This window comes from Egretta garzetta, unplaced genomic scaffold (assembly GCF_000687185.1).
Source record: "Egretta garzetta isolate BGI_Z169 unplaced genomic scaffold, ASM68718v1 scaffold363, whole genome shotgun sequence".
NCBI classification, from domain to species: Eukaryota; Metazoa; Chordata; class Aves; order Pelecaniformes; family Ardeidae; genus Egretta; species Egretta garzetta.
In genome coordinates, this window is record NW_009259039.1 from 220,921 (window position 1) to 230,174 (window position 9,254).

Genomic DNA, 9,254 nt, shown 5'->3' on the forward strand with positions numbered 1-9,254 from the left:
GAAAGACAGCATCAAAAGCTTTGCTGAAATCCCAAACCAACACATCTACTGCCTTCCCTTGGTCACCTAGGTGGGTGACCTTGTCATAAAAAGAAATTAAGTTGGTTAAGTAGGACTTTCCTCTCATGAACCCACACTGGCAATAACCAATGACTGCATTGTCTCTCAAGTGTTTTTCAGAAGCTCCCAGAATAACCTTCTCCATAATTTTACCAGGCACTGAAGTAAGACTGACAGGCCTGTAATTACTAGGGTCTTCCTTAGAATCATAGAATCATTTAGGTTGGAAAAGACCTTTAAGATTGTCAAGTCCAACCGTTAACCTGACCCTGCCATCCCACCACTAAACCATGTCCCTTATTGCCCTTCTTGAAAATTGGAGCAACGTTTGCCAGCTTTCAGTTGACTGGGACCTCTCCAGATTCCCAAGACCATTGAAAAATAGTGGAGAGAGGTCACGCAATAACATCGGCCAGCTCTTTCAGTACCCTGGGATGAATCCTATCGGGGATTTGTGTGTGTCTAGCTGGAGCAGCAAGTCTCGAGTAAGTTCAGAGTCGGCTGGGACTTTACCATCCCCCAGTCATGGTCTTGCAACACAGGGCTCTGGGGGTCCCAGGGCCTATCATCAGTGTTAAAGACAGAGGCAAAGAAGGTAGTAAATGTCTCTGCTTTGTCTACATCACTATTTGTGAGGTGACCAACTTCATCAAGTAATGGACCAATGTTATCTCTGATCCTCTACTAAGAGATCTCACCCATAGAAGATGACCAGCTGCCTTACTGCTTACATGTAGAAGATAACAATCATAAAATATTGCTGATGTTCCCCATTTTCTAAAAGCCACCAATATGCTGGACAGACAGCTTGTCACTGGGAGTCTTGAGTATACAGCACAGTGCTAAATATCCCTGATGAGAAACTTTTGGATGTGGAAATGGAGGCAGGTAGCAGCCAGAATGGGGAACAGTGCCCCAATGCTCTGCTAACATTGTTCTTCCTCTGATGTGGCCCAGTGGTGCACAGGCTGATGGGAAAAATGTACTTGAAGAGGACTGCTAAATTAGCACCCTAACAGTTGATTAATTCACTATAACTTGCCTCAACTGAGGCATTTTGATGAAAACAGGCTATTTCTTTGACTCTTGAAAAATGCATCTCTGTCAATAGAACGTCAGGGTGCCAAAAGGAACATCTTTGGAGACTTGCTGTCCTCTTGGCTAGCCTTGTCTCCTACCTCATGCTGCAAGAGGAACAGAAGTGAACCTAAAACCACACAAAACGTCCCACTGGGGAAGAGAGCATAGTCCAGACACTGTAACTAGCAATGGCAGGAGGAGATGCTTTTTAGGAAGAGCAGACAAGCCTGGCCACTATCTGTGGTTCATTATGACCCAGTCACACATACGTCAATACTCACAATGGCTGTGGTTGGGAACGCTGTATCTTCCCTTTAGTGTCTGTTACGGACTTGTTACCATGAATTTCTCAGATCTCTTTTGACACTGTCCTGCCAGCTGTGTCCACAGTTTACTGGGGCAGCAGATTCCAGAAGTTCACAGCTTGCCACGTAAATAAGTACTTGCTTCTGTTTTAAACTGATCAACTAATCACAATAAGTGCCAGTTCTTGCTATACTAACATGTCATTGTGATGTGACTGTGGAATGATAATTATGGTACCCATGGTCATTGCATTTCAGCAGCTCCACTCAGGTGGCTAAATGAAGAAAGTATTTTTATCTGCAAACTCATCCTGGAACTGGACCACTAGATGTATCCACTGGAAACTCCTCGAAAAGCAAGGCACATTAGGATGCACAAAGAACTGTAGGAATGCAGCTGTATCCCTTGCAGTAGACAAGCTGGGTTGTTTGTTCCTCTGTCCAGTTGTTTGCTCCTCTGTACTGTGCAGAGGTACAAGCCCTGCTGCCAGTACTGAGTGCTTGCTTAGGAATAGAACCTCTCTTCATTCCCTGTTCCTGATGCTAGCTTATTTTTGCAAGACTAGGATAAATATTCATTGACTTATACACATTTTAGTCATTAAACTCTAAAGCTATGATTTGGTCTGATTCTTCTCTCATTTGTATTGCTAATCTTTTAACATATTCAGCAGAATTACTCAGAGCTTTGGACCAGTCTAGCCTAAAGGGCTTATGGAAACTAAGAGATGACAACCTATAACTCACAAAAAAGCAACACTCCTCAATTAAGTAATGTCCACTTTGGTAGATGCGTCTTCTTGTTTAGATATGGGTCTTTACATCTTACAAGTTCAGGAGCTAATGCTTTCAAGCTGGTCTTAAAGAGGTAGAGAAAATTGATGACACAAGTTGTTATGGGGGGAAGAGAAACACAGACAATGGGAAACCACTAAGTTCAGTTTATGAAGTGGACCAAGTGTGTCCCCTCAATCTCTACTGTTGAAGGTCTTTGTAGCTAGTTGTTGGCACAGGCTTCCAATCAAATGATATCACAGTATAGCTTCCCAGCAGCTTTGGGGGACGGTTCTCTTGCTTCTTGATCCATCATCCATGCCAAGGGTCATTATGCTTAGTTCTTGTTTACATTGTCCTGTTGGCCTTGGCTTACCACACTCGGCCCATTTGCATTGTAACCAGCTCTTGGCCAAAGCAAGGCTGTGACATTCCTACATCACAACAAGGAAGAACCCCAAATTTTTTTCACAATAAGAACTGAAGGCAATTATTATGATCTGTGTCTCTCAGGGCCCTGAGAGTATTAAAAAAAACTGCCTTAGTTGCTTCCACTGACACACTGCCCATAGATGGCCCAGGAGCTCCATTTAAGCTCAGTCTGTGCTATTAGTCCCTGCCTGAGCTATGGCATAGGTGTGCTTGTCTCCATCTCTCACACCCATGCCTATGCCCATGCCCACAGCCTGCCATGGAGCCTGTTGATCTGTTTCCTGACTTGTGAACTGATTTTATGGGTTGACCTCAGACCTGTCTCATCTCTGTGGACTTGACCAGTGATCTCTGTGTCTGTATGTGACCTTGGTTGCCATCACAGGACCTGATCCTGACCTGAGGATTGACTTCCCAGCTTGACCTGGTCAACCTGAGCCTGCCTGAAAATCTGGACTCCTGGTTGATTCGGGCTGCTAGCCCTGGGCCTACCCTGCTCTCCTTTTCTAGATACACTGGAATGAGTCCTGGCTAGCAAGGCTCCTTCCTTGCTGTCTGCTTTATCTTGCTTGACTCGTCATCCCTTAGGAAGTAATTGTTCCTGGATGCACCCTGGCAGTGTCTGGCAAGAGCTGCTGTAACTTGGTCACAGAAAACAGTGGCTCTGGACACCTGGTCAATTGTCTAGATTCTGCTTATCTATAATACTATGATGAAATTTTTATTTCAAGCCATTCTTTTTGAGTCACATTTGCCTAGCAAATGAGTCCGTGGCCAAACAGTAAGCAAGGAGAGACCTCACATTCAGCTCAGTTCTTTCTGGGGTGTGTATGTGAGAACAACGAAATGAAATACAGAATGCTGTATCAGATGTAATAGTAAAAAATAAACCTACCAAATGAGACCTGATAGACCAAATATCAATGATGCAGCCGAGCAATATTTCTCAAAAGTAACCTAGAAATCATCAAGCAATCTCTTTTGAGCTGGCAGACAAAAGCCAAGTCATGAAACAGGAGAATAGAATCATAGAATAGAATAGAATCATAGAATCACTTTGGTTGGAAAAGACCTTTAAGATCATAGAGTCCAACACTGCCATCCCACCACTAAACCATGTCCCTAAGCACCTCATCTATCCTCCTTTTAAATACTTCCAGGGATGAGGACTCGACCACCTCCCTAGGCAGCCCATTCCAGAGCCTGACAACCCTTTCGGTGAAGAATTTTTTCCTAATGTCTAGCCTAAACCTGCCCTGGCACAACTTCAAACCATTCCCCCTTGTCCTATCGTCCATTACCAGGGAGAAGAGGCTGACACCCATCTCGCTACGACCTCCTTTCAGGTCCTTGTAGAGGGCGATAAGGTCTCCCCTCAGCCTCCTCTTCTCCAGACTAAACAACCCCAGTTCCCTCAGCCACTCCTCATAAGACTGGTTCTCCAGACCCCTCACTAGCTTTGTGGCTCTCCCCTGGACATGTTCCAGCAATGCAACATCTTTCTTGTAGTGAGGGGCCCAAAACTGAACATGAGGGAAACTCTTGTTGCTGCCATAGCTGGCTGGAGCACTGCCATTTAAGCATGTGGCACATGCATATGAGGCTGGGAAAAAGATCTGGGGGTTGATGGTCTGTACTTGGGTGTCTTGTAGTTGTCATGTGCAGAGAAACAGAGGTCCTGTATCCAGTCCCAAAGTGGCACTTCTGTGGTCACTGCTGGTCCCTTATGCACTGTAGCCTTTCTGTTCCCTGCTTGAGGCATGTGGCATTTTAGTCTCCTATGGACTGAGATTTGTGCTTAAACTCAGTCATTTGGAGGTTATGGGGTGATATGTAGAGTAAGGCCTCATCCAACACCCCATTGGCTACCTGGTCTGTTCACATTTTCTCCACCTCCAGCCCAAACCTGTGTCCTGCCATGCAGTGTGATGGCTGCTCTCCTCACGGTCTGTCTCCTGACTGGACGAAGGTGCTGCTAGCTGTTGTCTCCCTGCAGCATCCCTGTTGAGGCTCAGATCTGTCAAGCACTGAAGGGAGCTCCATCCCTGTTTTGACCTGGACTTTTCCTTCAGCAGATCAGAGCTCCTATGCCAGCATGCTCTGTATGTGCCACCCCACCTGCGCATGTGGGTGGTCACTTGGTGGCATCCCATAGCTCTGGCATCCCAGGGAACTTTATCTCCCCAAAGAGGCTGTGGGAGCCTGGCTCAGCTCTGCTCCTGGTCTGTAGCCCCAGAGATGTGATGCTGGGCCACAGTGCTTTGCACTGGCATTGCCTTGTTTGCGCAGCATCCATTGCTACCATGGGTCTAGTTAAACCAAGAGCAATTTTCCTGCCAAATGAAGTCTCTGTTCATCCTTTAACCTTAGCCATGGTGGTGGGAGGCAGAGTGTCTCAGTTTAAGTGTTTCTGATGAAGGCAGATTGTGGACTGGGCAGTAGGCTGTAGCAAAGGAGGTGCAGATTGATATGTTCCCCATCCTGCAGCCCTGCCTGTCTTACAAGACAAGCAATAACTGTGTTAGCCTCCAAATCTGCAATCTGTGTTACCTGTAGTAGTGAGATCTGACAGGGATTCCCTGTCAGCATCATGCATGACTTCTCTAAGATAAGACAGGGAAATTGTGACAGGGCAGATGCTGAGACGTGGTATCATAATTCCCTCTATTTCCAACTGTCATCTGGATTATTGGTCTACCCCATAGTGAGGTCTTTCCATAGCAGCATTCTGATAAGCAAATGTCTAATCCATAGCACCAGGGCCAAGGCTATTTGGGTAGTTGGAGATTATTTTCATGGCCACTTCCATAGCTGGATCTGATGAGCCTTTCCAATTGACCTCATCGAGTGTACTCATCTGAGCAAACTGTGACAGCTCGGCTGGATTTTTGGATATAAGGTCTGCCCTTCCAGTCTCACAGTTCCCTGCTACATCTTGATTTCCACCTCATTTGTTTTCCACTTCTGCCATCTGCTGCTCACAAACGCTGCTTAGCCCCATATCCACCTTTTAATCCCTCACTTCTCTTAAGATCTACTCAGATGCAATGAACACAATCCATAACCATCGCTGCAGCAGGTGTGGCTCCTCCTTGTACTGCTGACTGGCCTAAGCAACACAGCTTTAGCTTCAGAAGGTAGCTGGGACGCACCGCTTCAGCTGCATTCCCTAAATCTCTTCCCTTGAAGGGTTATCTCACAACTGTATCAGGTGTCCCCTGGACCTCCACCACAGGCCATGACTGCTCAAGTTCAAAGCTATCAAGACTACTGATGGATGGTGCCCTGAAGATTGTCCTGCCTCTGCTATGAGGAATATCATAAAGTGCTTATTGCTGCTTAAACACACAGGTTCCTATCTCACAGTCCTGCTCCATGCCAATGACAGGCGAAGGAGCGTTAGCTGTGATGGAGAGACTGTTTACATTGTAACATAGGGCCTGAATCATGAAAAACCTGGCAGAGAAACCCTATATCTCTTGGAGACTTCTGACGACTTCTTACAAGACCTCTTTAGCAGCTTACCTGTGGATACCCAAGTAGGGTGGATTTCTGGCCTACCTGTGGACATGAGATGGCGAGGTGGGTTAACCCTGGCAGGCAGCTAAGCACCACACAGCTGCTTTCTCTCCCCTCTCCCCACCCCATGGGATGGGGGAGAGAATCAGAAGAGCAAAATTGAGAAAACTCATGCATCAGGATAAAGACAGTTTAATAAGCGAAGGGGAAAAAAAGAAAAGACACCCTAATGATGCAGAGGTAATAACTCATCACCAGCAGACTGATGACCAGCCAGCCCCCAAGCAACAGCAACCTCAGAAAAAATCCCTTCAAGTTTTATTGTTGAGCATACTGTTACATGACATGAAAGATCCCTGCGGTCAGTTCAGGTCAGTTGTCCCAGCTGTGTTCCCTCCCAGCATCTTGGCCACCCCCAGCCTACTCACCTGGGGGCAAAGTTAGAAACACAGAAGGCCTTGATGCTGTGCAAGCACTGTTCAGCAATAGCTAAAATGTTGGTGTGTTATCAACACTCTTGGTCATCAGACTAAACCACAGCACTATATGGGCTGCTATGAAGAAAATTAACTCCACCCTTGACAGTGCCCAGTGGTTGTAATGCCTGGTTCTGATGGAGGTTTTCTCCTTCAGATGGAGGTTTTACCTCCCATGGGAGCTACAGCTTACAGGTGAATTTTGGGGAGAGTTTAATCATATGGTTGCCGTTGAGCAATCCCTGAGTGCTTGGAAAAGAAAAGCTCAGCGCTGAAAGTTCCTAGAGCTGCTCTGAACACTCTCTCTGGTAAGACTGATAGGAAGGGAAACAGACAAATTGTTACTTTCTCTCAAGTAAAGTCTACCTGGTTTTGTCATCCCCCTCACTATTTAAAACCCTGCAAGTTGTGTGTATGCCAGACTTAGCCTCTCAAAGGGAGTATGGGCACTCTGATGTCCACCAGGCTTCTGCTTCTGGTTTGGGGTACTTATTGTTCAGCCAAGCACTTTGACACAGCATGTGCATTGAAACAAAGATAGAAAAAATCAGAGAGATAAATATAGAAAACTTCTGTGATGCAAAGTAGTGTGAGACGACTGTAGAAGGACTGCTTAGAGTAGAAAATCATAGTCCAGAATACAGGTATGTTCACTTACAGCTTTTCTTTTTTCACACTGACTCCTCATGAAATATATTTGATCTGCTTCTCTGATTTCTATAGACTCACCAGCTGATGTGAAAGAATTATATTACAAGGATATTGGTATGTTTTGTTTAGCTAAGAAAAATCAATACTGAAGTAAGCACACAGGTAGGTCCTTCCCACGCCTGTTCTCCACCTTGCCTGGGTCAGGTCTCTGCCCACGCACCCTGGTGGCTGGCTGGCATTTCACTTCGTTGTTCAGCATCAGACTGAGTAGTAGCAGGGCATCACCAGTTATCTTAATCGCTTACGTTTCAGTTTCCATGTATGGAAACTGAACAGGGGTATCTACAAGGTATGATGATGCAGTGTAACCTGCAGAGGAAAGGAAAGCAAAGGTGCTGGGAGAGATAAAAAGGCCATGGGTGGGTGTACTCATCGGTCAGAGTTGTAAACTCATATGCTGCTAAGGATGTGCCAGCAGCAGAACACTTACTTGAACTAACACAAAATTTACTGTTACAGATTAAATCGGGGAGGTGGCTCGGAAATGGAGATTGAGAGCTAAGCCTCTGTGGCATAAGCCCCTAGCTTTAAGTCACATTTAAGCTTTGCCTTCCCCCTTGCTTCCAGACTTCCACCTCGTGATTCTCACCTCTTTTCAATAGATCATTCAGCCAGAGAATAGAAAGCTCAGTACCTGTAAAATCCTCAGCGATTTACAAATTGGGATCTTGGCTGATTCAAACGTTGTCCCTTTTTGTCTTTTATGGTGTCTGATCTCACTTTCCTTCTGTGCTCCTCTTTGCTCTCTCTCACCTGCCTGTCTTTCCTAATTTCTTCCATATGTTTCCATTTCTATGACTTCTACCTCAATCCAAATTTGTGGTTTATGCTGAACAAAATTGTTCAGTGTGACGCTGGAGTTGGTGTTACCGGATGTACATCTTGAGTTTCAAATGTCAGATAAGCCAAAAGACATTTGAGAAGAATTGCAAGCTCTCGAGACACAGCTGGCTCAGTGAGATAAATTAGGGGAGTGGTACATCAGAGACACCACTACTGTAATACCGTCATGCTGCAGGACTGTTATGCTGAAATCTTGTTTCCTGGGAGACATCTGTAGGGAGCTAGCTCCCTGTTGCTCTGTCCACCTCTCTATCACCCGCTGTATATCCTGGAGTCCCTCTGCAAAGTGTTCTGAAAAAACTGTGAAGTGTCTAGATGATTACCCCTGGTGAATCTGGTCATATGTATACAGCATGGCTCTACTACCACCAAAGGGAATATTGTCATGAAGGTCTAAGGAACCTGGTGGCTAAAGGAGTCTTGAGTGAGTGTATGTCCACCATTCTGTATGCCCTTTGCTGTGTATGTTCCTCCAAAATGCATTTATGTTCAGGAGGTATTCATATGAGGGTGGTGGTTATTTTAAAAAAATATCCATTTCCTGGAGTGGGTGAGATATATTCAGATGTTACCACTAGCTCAGCATTACAAACCACCTTCACATTTATCTCTAACATTATCTTAAGCACCTTCTGTAAGGAGAGAAAACTGACAGCATCAGAAATAGAAAAAAATATTTTGGTCATAGCTGTTTGAGTAATATGAGGACCCACCCATATATATGACCTTTCCTACGGATATGTAGCAACTTAAAGGCATACTGATTACTGCTGTTTGCTCATAAAGGCCAAGAAAGAGTTTTCCCACCCAGATAAATGACCCTTATGGAGGCTATCATCATCCTCTGAAGTGCTGAGGTTTGGTCCCTGTAGACAGGATGTGCAAGTTCTTCTAGAAGCATGAAAATTCACTTGTGTGGTAACCTTGCCTTCCTGATTTTGTTAGGGTTAAACCGATGGCCGGGTTTGGAGGGGATTCCTCTCCTCACATTAGGCTGGCAGGAACAACAGAATGACATTTCCTTTTTTTTTTCTTTTGATTTTCCACCATCTCA